The sequence below is a fragment of the Bos javanicus genome, chromosome 23 (genome assembly GCF_032452875.1).
Source record: "Bos javanicus breed banteng chromosome 23, ARS-OSU_banteng_1.0, whole genome shotgun sequence".
NCBI classification, from domain to species: Eukaryota; Metazoa; Chordata; class Mammalia; order Artiodactyla; family Bovidae; genus Bos; species Bos javanicus.
The window spans coordinates 15,478,255-15,491,186 of NC_083890.1; the positions used below are offsets into that span (position 1 = coordinate 15,478,255).

General features: G+C 50.1%; 1 pseudogene; it reads left to right on the plus strand.

The window, feature by feature from the left end:
* The first annotated feature begins 11,342 nt into the window (after positions 1–11,342).
* Positions 11,343–12,475, plus strand: LOC133237056 (large ribosomal subunit protein uL16-like; annotated as a pseudogene).
* The last annotated feature ends 457 nt before the right edge of the window (positions 12,476–12,932 follow it).

Here is a 12,932-nt window from a genome sequence, read left to right on the forward strand (position 1 = left end):
CCGGGCCCTGCGTGTGTCAGCAAGGGAGGGGAGGACGCTCTGGGCAGCGGGGGCTCCTGGAGGGGCGCTTGCTGCAAGTGCGGAAGTGGACCGAGCCCCAGCACCAGCGTCTCCGCCTCCATGATCGTTGACAGCTTTGTTCCAGCTCCTCTCCGCTCCACCTGGCTCCCTTTTCATCTGGGGAATTTTCTCTGAAACCAGGTCTCCATCATTATGTTTTCTCCCAAAGTCACAACTACTGGGCCTGGTTCCTTCATGGGTTTGAAATCCAAGTTTTCCTGCCTGGACGTTTTCACTGGGCAGTAGATTTCCTCCTGGGATCCAGAGGGTTCTTGCTGCAGAAGCACTTGCCTGGGAAGCCCTCTGGGCCCATCACCCATGGGTGGAGGCTACCTGGATAGGTGTGTGTAGGGGAGGGAGTGGCATTGAGATGTTTGTCCACCACTGTGCCGTGTAGGCGCTTGTAAGTGTAGACTCGGGTCAAAAAAAGGGGTTATTGCAGCCCATGGAAAAGGACCCCGGACAGCTGGGGAAGGGAAGGAAGAGGTTCAGACTGTTAAGGGCAGAGCAGGGTAGGGGGTACCACAACACTGGCCCACACCAAATCCTGACTCCCCACCCACTACCCATCTGCAGTAGGGGAGCCCTCCCCACCTCAACCCCAGCTCCCTTCCAGCACCATGGGCACTTCACAGCAGAGCCCGGGAAGGAGTGTGTGCGCTTGGGGAAAGTGTGGAGAGAGGACGGAAGGTGTTGAGAAAGCAGACCTGGCATTAGTAACCCCACAAAGCATCAAAATGCTGGAACTTTCCAAAAGCCAAGCTTGAGGGAAGTAGCGGGGGAAAGAGCCGGCAGGATCTGGAGGTTGAGTCTCCACTGACTTCCTGTCTCAGGCCTTTCCTACTCCTTTCAACCATTATCTGTGTCCTCCTCCACTTTCTGTCCAGCCCCATCTACCTTGCCTCCTTCCCCTGCCCTAATCCTCCGGACCCTGCTGCAGAGCCCTGGGTGAATCCCCTGTCCCTGCCTAGAGAGGGCATCTCAGGAGGGGCCAGGCCAGGGGAGCTCTGCCCACTTGCCCACCGGGCACTATGAAGTAGCACTGCTCAAATTGCAATCTGCCCCCATCACCCTCCATGGAGGCCGCCAGGGTTCTGCACAGTAGGACTAGCGGCAAGTAATCTGTGTAGAAATGTTACCCTCAATTTCACTCTGGCCGCTTCCCTTTCCCCCTGCTTTCCCGTGGAACCCACCAGCCTTCTAGAGAATCCAGAGGTGTTAGCTGCCAGCTCCCAACTCCACCCACAGGAGGTTTGTTCCCTGGTTGGCCCTAGGAGCACTCTTCCCACATGGGAGACTCTAAAGGAACAAGACACCTAGCCTCAGTGTCAGGACAGCCCTTCCAGTGGTCCAACTTCAGTTTCTCCTCCTTCAAACTAGTCTTTTTTATTCCTTCCCCCAGGGATATGGCAAATGTCTGATTGGTACATTTGGACGTGGGGTGAGACCTATCCCAGGTATTGGCAGAGAGGAAGGTCTTAAAATGCAAGAAACAGGAGGCTGCTGTGGACCTCCGTCTTCTGAGTTAGACTCAATCATTAATGTCCTTACTGTTCTGACATATCCCATGTAGCCCCCTCCCCCCATCATTTGGTGTTCAGATGCTGTTGTGTCCAACTTTTTGCCACCGCATGGACCGTAGCCCACCAGGCTGGTTCGTCTGTCCACGGGATTTCATTACCTCTTAAATAAGAATCCCCTCCCCCACCTCACCCCCAGTCTTGTTTTGCTGTCAGGAAGTTCTGCATGCTGTCTAGCCTCTCTCCCTACTGTTACCGGGAGCAGGTTGTTAGCTCTGGCTGGCTGTTTGTCCAGGTCTGAATATTTCTGCATTTACTGTGTTAGAAGCTGTTCTCAGGCTGGCAACCAAAAAAAAAAAAAAAGAGGCGGGGGGGATACTCCAAGCCAGACATTTTGAGGGTGAGAAGGCAACACAGTGGCCTCCCAGGCAGCCCAGGGGTAAAGAATCCGCCTGCCAATGCAGGAGACACCGGTTTGGTCCTGGGTTGGGAAGATCCCTTGGAGTGGGAAATGGCAACCTGCTCCAGTATTCTTGCCTGGACAGTTCCATGCACAGAGGAGCCTGGTGGGCGGCAGTCTATGTGGTCGCAGAATCGGACACGACTGAGCACACACACTGGTGACTCTGTGGACTCTGCACTGGGCAGACATTCCCTTCCCCTCACACTCAGGAGGCTCCTTTCCCCCTACTCGCCACCCTCGACCAAGGCCTTTGCCAGCGGCCAGCAGAGGGCGCTTTAGACAAAGCTGAGCTGCTGCTCCTCTTTGGGCAAACTTGCCCTCCAGGGAAGGACTGGAGGTGGAATGTGGGAGGGAGTGCTCAACCTCCTGTGAGAACTACAGCCCTGTGACCCCATGTCCCAGAGAGCGGTCTCTAGCCCAGGGCAGAAAAGTGTTCCTCCTGCTGTTTGGGGGCTTCTAGAGCCATCCATGGCAACCCACTCCAGTACTCTTGCCTGGAAAATCCCATGGACGGGAGGAGCCTGGTGGGCGGCAGTCCATGGGGTCACGAAGAGTCGGACACTTACTGAGCAACTTCACTTTCACTTTTCACTTTCATGTATTGGAGAAGGAAATGGCAACCCACTCCAGTGTTCTTGCCTGGAGAATCCCAGGGATGGCGGAGCCTGGTGGGCTGCTGTCTATGGGGTCGCACAGAGTCGGACACGACTGAAGCGACTTAGCAGCCGCAGACCCATCCAACTTTGACCTATGAAGCACCTTGAACAAAAACGGAAGAAGTAAGAGAGATGAGAGTGATCTGGAGAGAAGACGCCTCTGGAGCCTAGTACACTGGGCACGGTAAAGGGCTCAGTAAAGATTTTTAATGGTAACAGTAATTACTAACATTTAATGAGCTCTTACCACATACCACATCCTATTATAGAAGCCTTATATTTTGTCTACGCAGCTCTGCTGTTTGTTGTTCAGTCGCTAAATTGTGTCTGATTCTTTGAGACCCCATGGACTGCAGCATTCCAGGCTTCCCTATCCTCCACTATCTCCAGAGGTTGCTCAAACTTGTCCATTGAGTGAGTGATGCCACCTAACTCTGAGTTAGATACTATTATTATCCCCATCTCACAGATGAGGAAACTGAGACTCGGGATCAGAGACTAACAGGTGAAGCATTAAAAGAATGAGGAATCTGGTTGAATCTAGGGGAAGAGAAGAGAGCAGGTTGGTGGCTTAGTCTCAGCTTTCTTGTGACACTGTTCACTGTGGCTTCCTCCCCACTTCTCCTTGGAGACTCCAAAAGGGGAAACTGAAGTGCAGAGTACTTTAGAGCTAGGAATCAGGCCCTGGCTTCAGAGTGCTCTAGGCAGAATCAGGTAAGTTGACGCTTGAAATGTCACTGAGGGACAGAAGGAGCCTGAGAAAGAAGGCTGAAATGCCCCTTAAAAATAATCACACAGGGAGAAGGAGGTAGTGGCGGGGGGCAGCTTCTGCTGAAATAGAGTCTGAGCAGTGAGGGCAGAGAGGCCGCTGGGCAGGGGAGAGGGGTGGAGAGGATTCACAAGGACTGCACACACACACAGGCTCACACCTGAGCACGTGCACAGACACATGGGCACACACGTGATGCTAATCAGCTACATTTACACCAAGAGGTCCCTTCCATGCTGAAAACCTGCAATTATCCTGTGGCCACCCTGGGCAAGGACACAAACCACACGGCAGTGACTGTGACATCCCATCACACAGGCCTGGGTCGCCCGCACACCTGCAGTCTGTCTCCACCTCAGGTTCAGAAGTTTAGAAAAACAACCCCTCCCAAGAAAGTGGTCATGGTGGCAGCCAAGGCTGAAAGGCCCTCTGTCCTACCCAAGAGGGGCTGGGAAGGGGGCATTGGCGACCTTTGAAAGACGGGTTGAATTAACAGGAGTGGTACGGGGTGGGGTGGGCATGCTGGAGTTCCTGGTCCTGTGTAGAACCCTTTCACCCCTGCTAAGGGTCAGGGCCCCTCCTGCTCTCAGATTGGAACTCAGACTGTCTCCTTCGGCCGCTACCTGGGGTCAAGAGTAGCCAAGCGTGGTAATGGGTGGGTGGACAGCAGAGAAGCCCCGGACTCAGCTCTCAGCTGATTCTCTGGCTGGGAAACTGACGGCAATCAGTGCCAAGGACTGCAGGGGAGAAAACTCAGGCCCTGCAGGGGTCCAGATCCTGCCTCTGCTACTTGCTAGCTCTGTGGTCTTGGGAAAACTTCTTGACCTCTCTGGGCTTTGGTTTCCTCATCTGTAAATTGGGATAGGGTGATCATCACTGGCTTGTTGAAAAGATTAATGATACACATATAAAAATGTGTCATGCATATTAGGTGCACATTAGGTCCACAGCACATACTAGCTGTTAATGAAATGTAATCTTGGCTGCCAATTACCATGGGGCTCAGGGGCCCCCTGTGCTCTTGAAGGACTTCCTGGAAGAGAGGCCACAGCTGGGAAGGGAAAACTGACAGGGAGCAGTGAGAGAAAAAAAACTTTCTCGACTTGTAGAGGGGCCTAGATGGAGCTTCAGGGAGGTTCATGTGGCAGAAAACAAAGGTCTGTGTGGAGTGGCAGGTGTGAGGAAGACAGTGGGCTGACAGAAGCCTGGCCCACCACTGTCACTGCTGAACGATATTTACATCCTCTGGCACAGGCTGGGCCTCAGGCAAGTGACTTTCGGAGCAGTCTCCTTATCTATAAAGTGATGATAAGAATTCCTGACTCTGGGACTTCCTGGTGGTCCAGTGGTTAAGACTTCACCTTCTAATCCAGGGGTATGGGTTCGATCCCTATCAGGGAGCTAAAATCCCACGTGCCTCATGGCCAAAAAAAACAAAAACAGAAGCAATATTGTAACAAATTCAATGAAAACTTAAAAAATGATCCACATCCCTGTCTCCAAATATTTAAAGAGAAAAAAGAGTCCCTGACTCCTCAGATCGAGGGGAGAACTCACGAAGCCTGCACACGGGGCCCATACTGGCTGATGCCCCATCAGCAGCAATGCTGCTGGTACTGCCGATGAGATTCAGAGTTGTGACCCATGTCACTGAGTTTGCATCAGAGGGGACAGTCTGATTCTTCAGGTGAGCTTTATTGTGATCATCGTTCAGTCACCAAGTCGTGTCCAGCTCTCTGTGACCCCGTGGACTACAGCCGCAAGTGAGCTTAGTGAAAGTGAAGTCGCTCAGTCGTGTCAGACTCTTTGCAACCCCATGCACTGTAGCCTACCATGCTCCTCAGTCCATGGAATTTTCCAGGCAAGAATACTGGAGTGGGCTGCCATTTCCTTCTCCAGAGGATCTTCCCAACCCAGGGGTTGAACCCGGGTCTCCCGCATTGCAGGCAGACGCTTTACCGTCTGAGCCACCAGGTGAGCTTGGCAGGGGCTAAATCTGGTTCCATCACCCTGGGCTGTGGCCTCCAGAGGTGTTCAGAGCAGGCTTCTCACAGAAGATGTGGTAGTGGAGGAGCCTCGAAGGAAAGCTAAGACTCAGCAGGAGAGCTTGGTAAGTGCAACAATAGCTGAGAGAAGGCAGGATTGGGGAGGGTTAGAATGTTTAGAGCTCCGACTGCAGTAGTGGGAGCTGATACGGGAAATGAGGGAGTCAGGTTGTGAAGAGTCCAAGGGCCAGCTGGGGGTCCCAGCCAGGGGTGGGAGGCAGTGCCCAGGAGAGGGTTTAGAGCAGAGGCTACCCAACTGATATCAGCTGTGGGGAAAAAGTAGCCGTGGGGCGGGTAGGCTAAGCTGGGGCTGTGGGGGCCAGTTAGGTGGCTACTGGGGCTATCTGGGTGACAGGTAATGGAGTCCTAAAAAGGGAGGTTGCTTTGGGAAAGGATATCAGGAAGCTTTTTGAACAGAATAGAAGCTGAGACCAGGTAGCTGCATGAGAGAAGAAAGGTCCAAAATGACCTCAGCTGGTGTATCTGAAATGCCTATTTATGGGAGAGTGAGGAGGTCAAGTGTGGCCCATTTCCACAGTGGAATATTAGACTGTGGAGAAAAGGAGTCCACAGTGCAACTTGTCATAAGCAGGGTACATCTGAGGGGGAAATGGAAGAAAGATACACAGAGCACTGCTGGTTACACAGAGCTTTGAAGCCATGCATGTGTAAGCCACACATACATGTCATGAACATTGAAAGAATTTGTAGGAATGATAAATACAAATTCAGGATGGTAGTTGCCTCTCTGGGGAAGGGAAGATGCCATGAGAAGGGGTACTCAAGGGGCTTCAAGTATATCGATAATGTTTATTCCTGAGCCAGCTGGTAGGAACACAGGGGTTCATCCCATTATTCCTGATACCTTTGTGTGGCTGGAATATTTCACTTAAAAACAAAAGAAGAATGATTCCAAGGTTTGGGTCCTGGGCCAAAGAAAGAAATCTCACTCCTTCAGCCCCTCTGGGCTCAAGACAGGGCCAAGGAAGAGGTCTGTCGTTCAGCTGGGCCTGCAGGGAGGGCCAGGACAAGCAAGCTGGCCCTATGCAGAGGGGCTGGAGAGATTAACCTTGCTGAAATACTGATACATCTGGGCCCACATCTGGTTGTGGGCCAAGAAACATGACTGTGAAGGAAGGCAGAGATGGAGGAGGCAATCAGGGAAGAGAGCCAGGTGAGAAGGCAGCCTGAGGCCAAGGCAGGGGTTCTGCAGGGCGCGGCTGAGGTGCTTAGGGAGGGCAAAGCCTGGAAGAACCACCCCTCCTCAACCACTACCATCACCACCATGGACTTGGCAACAGGAAGCCCCTGGCACCCGAGGATAGCGTCTACTCTGAGAGAAGGGAGTTGTGTTAAGCAGGCCATGTACACAGCAGAAAGTGAGGCAGGGGTGTAAACTCTCTCTCACCAAGTTTAGCAGCAAAGGGAGAGAGCAAGTGAGGACCCCAGCGGGGGAGGGGAAGGGGATACCCTTGGAATGTCAAGAAAAGGTTTTACTATCCGTATTTTTCTCTGTACTGATGTTGTAGGTTTTGATACATGTTTAAGTGGGGGTAGGAGAGGACAGCAGAGATTCAGCGTGATGCTCCCATGAGGACCCACCCTTGTCCATCAAACTAGGCACCTCTCACATCCCCGTCCTTGTTATCTCCCCCAAGGCTCAGGCTCAGCTGCTCAGGAAGAGGGGTGGGGTCCGCTCTGTGAGGGAGAGTCTGGACACATTCATGGAACTTGAAAATGGCCAAGGGGAGGGAGGGAGGCAGGACGCGAGGCGAGACGCCATCCGGGAGCAGAGGCCCCGGCCTGGACCTGGTGAAGCTGATCCAAGGGAGGGGAGACCCAGCCTAGTGAGGGTGAAGGTGAAGTTGGCTCTGACACCCGAAGTGGAGGTGAAAGAGAAGTAGGGAAGTGGAGGTAGGGCAGGGGGCTGGTCAGCCCCTGGAGCCAAGACATCGCCCTGAGGTCTTGACCCTGGAGGCCTGCCCACCCTCTTCGTCCCTGCCCCACTGCGCTGGCCACCCTCACCCCGCCGCCATTCTGTCCACACACATTCCTCTCCTCCATCCACCCTCTTCCTCATTCTGCTCTTCTCCCTGCTTCCCAAAGAACACTTGGCTGTGATGGGCTGTTCCCAGACACCTTCTCCCACAGTCCACGCTGGTCCTCACCATCACCCTCCCCCCAGGCCTGACCCAAGCCCAGCTTGGCTATCTGATTTTGCTTCCACACCAGAAAGTCAGTCACCCCAGACCAGCCCTCTGATCCTCCCCGCACCTTGGAGCACATGTAAGTCCATCTACAAATCTTTACGGAGCCCCTGCTCTCTACCCAGGCTGGTGCCGAGTGCCATGAGGAATGCTGGAAGGAATAGCTAAGCACAGACCCTGCCCTTGCGGGACAGACGGAACAGTTAGGGAAGAAAGACAGATATGTAAAGGAGTGAAATAATAAATCAAGTTAAGGCAGCATGCAAAAGAACATGCTCTTTTCTGTTTTGCTGTGAGCAATCTTTGGTACAAAGAAGGTCCTTCTAATGACACTTTCAAGGAGTTTAATTATTTAAACGATCTTCCTATCAAAGTATTATTAATATGGTGACAATGGAGGCAGCAGCATAGAAGAGAATAGACACAGACAAATAATGAAATATAACTATAAAGTCAATCACTCACACATTCAACATTTATTGAGAACTTAATGCATACGCGATACCGAGCTAAGACCTGAATGTACAGGATGGATAAGACCCAGTCCCTCCCCTCAAACAACCCCAAAGAAGGACAGATATGTTAGCCAAACATGGCAACATGACTTTTGATTCAAGGTTGGAAACCTAGAAGAGGGTATGGGCAATTTCTGGGGTAACTCGGGGAGCTTGGTGTCAGAGGCAGCATTTACAATGAGTTTTGGGAGATGTGCAGGCAGAGGGATCAGGGTCTGGAAGGGACCAGTGTGTACAGAGTGGCTGTGATCAGGCCCAGTGGTCTTAGCAGGAGAAGCAGGCTGGGAGAGGCAGATATAGTAGTCATATTGTGGAAACTCACCTGCCTACTCAGAAACTGGGACTTTTTGCTCTAGACAAAATATTTTGGGGCCATGAATGACACGACTATGGCAAGTATATTTGTTTGAGACATTTCGTAAGTTAGATGGGAAGGGAAAATACTCGAAGATCACTAACAGGCTGTTTGTTCAGACCTGGATATAAGAGGCTGGATCTTGCTGCTAACAGAGGAGGGGAAATGGGAGGGACCCCAGAGGAAGAGAGAAGGGGAGAGTGCCCACAAACAGGAGGCACAGAACACAAAGGTGCAGAGAGGACCCTGTGGTGTCAAACCATAGGTAACCGAGTAGCAGGAGCCACTGGCAGAAATCAGGACCCACAGAGAATCAGAACCTTATTTTGCAGAAGAGGATGGGGGAGTGGTCTGGATCAAGTTGAACTTGAGGTGACCACAGAGATTTCAACTGGAGCACCTCTACTTAGAGGTGGCAAATTGAGCTCATGCATTTTCCTCCTGAAGCCCTGCTTAACTACACAGAGGGACTTGTTCTTAAGGTGTAGGTTCATAGAAACCAGTAGAACAAGGGAGGAGACAATAGCAACAAGTTTTGGAAGCTGGAGAGAGGATGGGCAGAGAAGGCTGAGTCCTGCCAGAGATGAGGGCAGCTGAGAAGCAGCCCCACTCCCCGACTCAGGGCCCAGGGCTCCGGGCTAGATTGGCATGGGTTACTTTCAGAAGCAGGGATAAGGGTGAATTTTAAAAGGTAAAACGGAAATGGTTGTCAGGGGTTGGGAGGAGGGAGGAATGAATAGATGGAGCACAGGCTTTTTAGGGCAGTGAAAATAATGTGAAACTATACGGTGAGTATGTTCCTTTACACATTTGTCCAAACCCCTAGAATGTTCAACACCAAGGGTGAACACTCACGTAAACATGGACTTTGGGGACAATGGTGTGTCTGTGTAGGTTCATCCACTGCAACAGATGTCCCCTGGGGAGAGAATGGTGATGGTAAGGGGGGCTGTGCACGTGTGGGCAGGAGAGCAGGGGGCGTACGGGAACTCGCTGGACTTTCCACTCAACTTTTCGGTGAACCTAAAACTTCTCTGAAAGGAAAGTTATGAGCAACCTACATAGCATATTCAAAAGCAGAGACATTACTTTGCCAGCAAAGGTCCGTCTAGTCAAGGCTATGGTTTTTCCAGTGGTCATGTATGGATGTGAGAGTTGGACTGTGAAGAAAGCTGAGTGCCGAAGAATTGATGGGTTTGAACTGTGGTGCTGGAGAAGACTCTTGAGAGTCCCTTGGACTGTAAGTAGATCCAAACAGTGCATTCTAAGGGAGATCAGTCCTGGGTGTTCATTGGAAGGATTGATGCTAAAGCTGAAACTCCAGTACTTTGGCCACCTCATGCGAAGAGTTGACTCATTGGAAAAGATTCTGATGCTGGGAGGGATTGGGGGCAGGAGGAGAAGGGGACGACAGAGGATGAGATGGCTGGATGGCATCACCGACTCGATGGACACAAGTTTGGGTAGACTCCGGGAGTTGGTAATGGACAGGGAGGCCTGGCGTGCTGGGGTTGCAAAGAGTTGGACATGACTGAACAACTGAACTGAACTGAAAACTTCTCTGAGAAGAAATTAAGCCTATGGACTTCCCTGGCGGTCCAGTGGTTTAAGACTTCTCCTTCCAGTGCAGGGACTGTGGGTTCAGTCCCTGGTCAGGGAACTAAGATCCCACATGCTTCCTGGCCCAAAGGCCAAAAACCATAAAACAGAAGCAATAGTGTAACAAATTCAATGAAGACTTTAAAAATGGTCCCCATCAAAAAAATCTTTAAAAAATAAAAAAGCCTGTTAAAAAAAAAAATTAAAAGTCAATTTAAGGAGCAGTTAGTTCTCCAAATCCCCTCCCTTACTCTGTGCAGGTCAGTTCCTTTCCCTCCCTGTACCATCGCAGGTGATGGGAGATGTATACTCTAGAGTGAGTAAGATGGAGAGTCTTTGGGCTGGGGAACACAGATGTAAGCGAGGCAGGGTCACTACAGGGGGACTGGGTGAGAGACTCTGACATCAAGAGAGACTTTTTTTTTAGTATTTTTTAAAATGTATTTATTTATCTATTTAGTTCTGGTTGCCCTGGGTCTTCGTTGCTACTTGAGGACTTTCCTCTAGTTGCAGCAAGCAGGGGCTACTCTTCGTCGCAGTGCATGGGCTTCCCATCGCGGTGGCTTCTCTCGTCGTGGAGCACAGGCTCTAGGCGCATGGGCCTTAGTAGCTGTGGCCCACGGACTTTGTTGCCCCACAGCATGTGGGATCTTCTCAGACCAGGGTTGAACCCATGTCCCTTGCATTGGCAGGCAATGCTGAATCACTGTACCACCAAGGAAGTCCTCAAGGCTTTCTAAAGGGTAGAGGCAGCAAAGGCCCGCCCGTAGTCGCAAAGCTTTTAGAGTTCCATTCTTCAGCAGGAACCCAAAGATTCACAGACACATGAGGAACGCATCTAATATGAAAAACAGAGATCAAAACAGACAGATGAAAACAATTTGGAGGATACTGTTGTGCAGACAGAAGGAAAGTTTTTAAAAAATTATTTATTCTCAGAGAAATATGATATTGCAACCATGAGATCAGAATAAGATGCTATAAAAATGAACATTCAGGGAACAAAATAAGGTCTCAGAGATTTCAAATATAACAGGAATGAAAATTAAACAGAAAGACTGAAAGTTAAAGATATCCTCCCAAACTCTAGCAAACAAAGAAACAAAATCAAAGAAAAAAAACAGAGAAGAGAAAAATCCCTTAAAAATTATTTCAAGAGCTCTTTCCCTTCAGCAGGCCACAGACAATTCGCCCTGCCTGGTGTTACCAGTATTGTAAGAACAAGCCATATCCAAAATCTCCCTTCTGCTTCTGCTGAGATGTCCCTGGTGGTAAGATTATTATCACTGACCTGGGGCAGAAGAAGGCAAAAGTGGATGAGTTCCTACTCTGTGGCCACATGGTGTCGGATGAATATCAGCAGTTCTCCTCTAAAGCCCTGTAGGCTGCCCGTATTTGTGCCAACAAGTACATGGTGAAAAGCTGTGGCAAAGATGGTTTTCACATCTGAATGTAGCTCCACCCCTTCTATGTCACCTACGTCAACAAGGTGTTGTCCTGTGTTAGAGTGATAGACTCCAGACAGGTGTGCAAGATGCCTTTGCAGAGCCCCAGGGCACAGTGGCCAGGATCCACACTGGGCAAGACACGATGTCCATCCTCACCAAGCTGTAGAGCAGGAAGCATGTGACTGAGGTCCTCTGCAGAGCCAAGTGAAAGTTTCCTGGACACCTGAAGATCTACATCTCCAAGAGGCAGGGATTTACTAAGTTGAATGCAGATGAATTTGAAAACACGGTGGCAGAAAAGCAGTTCATCCCAGATGGGTGTGGGGTCAAATATATCCCCAGTCGTGGCCCTCAGAACAAATGGTGGCCCTTGTGCTCATGAGAGCCGTGGCACTGTCCCCTGCTTACTTACACCCACCAATAAATCCTACTTTCCTATAAAAAAAAAAATTACTTCAAGAGCATTTCCCAGAATTGATGGACATGAGTTTCCAAACTGAATAGGCCAAAGAGTATATGAAAATGTGCCCTCACCAAAGCACAACATCATAGAATTTCAGAACACTGGTGACAAAAAAGAAGATGCCACAAACTTCTAAAAAGAAAACTGAATCACATGAAAGGATCAGAACTCAAAACAGCGTTGGTTGTTTAAGAGAACTGTCATAGAATATGAGGAAGCATTGCCTTCAAAGTTCTAAGGGAAGATTTTTTTCCAACCTAAAATTCCATACCCTGCTAAACTATTAAGTGTAAAACAAAAACATGCTGAGACATGCAAATTCTCCCCAAATTACAACTTCCATTGACCATTTCTACAGTGGGAGGGTGGAGGGTGTGTTCCCTCCTGCAAACACAAGACAAAGACATCAGAAAATCAACAGGAGAGAGAGATTAGGATCAGTGCCTGAAATAGAGAGCCAGTAGGTCCTCCTGCAGAAGTGAAAGGGCTCTGGGAGCAATTTCTTGAAGAAGATGAAATGCACAGAATGCCTAAATCTCGGACTTATTGAGATGAGATCTACACTACCGGGAAAGATTTGGGGACCGAATCACTAACGTGGATAAGGAAAACAAAGCAGATTTTAAAAAGGGCAGCTCACTCCATACAGAACAAGTGTTGAAATAATATTAATAATCTACTACGTGGTTTAGCTATAAATAACAATTAGTCATAAAAATGAAGACATTGATGGGACTTCCCTGGTAGCCCAGTGGTTAAGACTCTGTGCTTCTGCTGCAGGGGTCCCAGGTTCAATTCCCCCGATTAGGGAGTTAAGATCCCACAGGTTGTG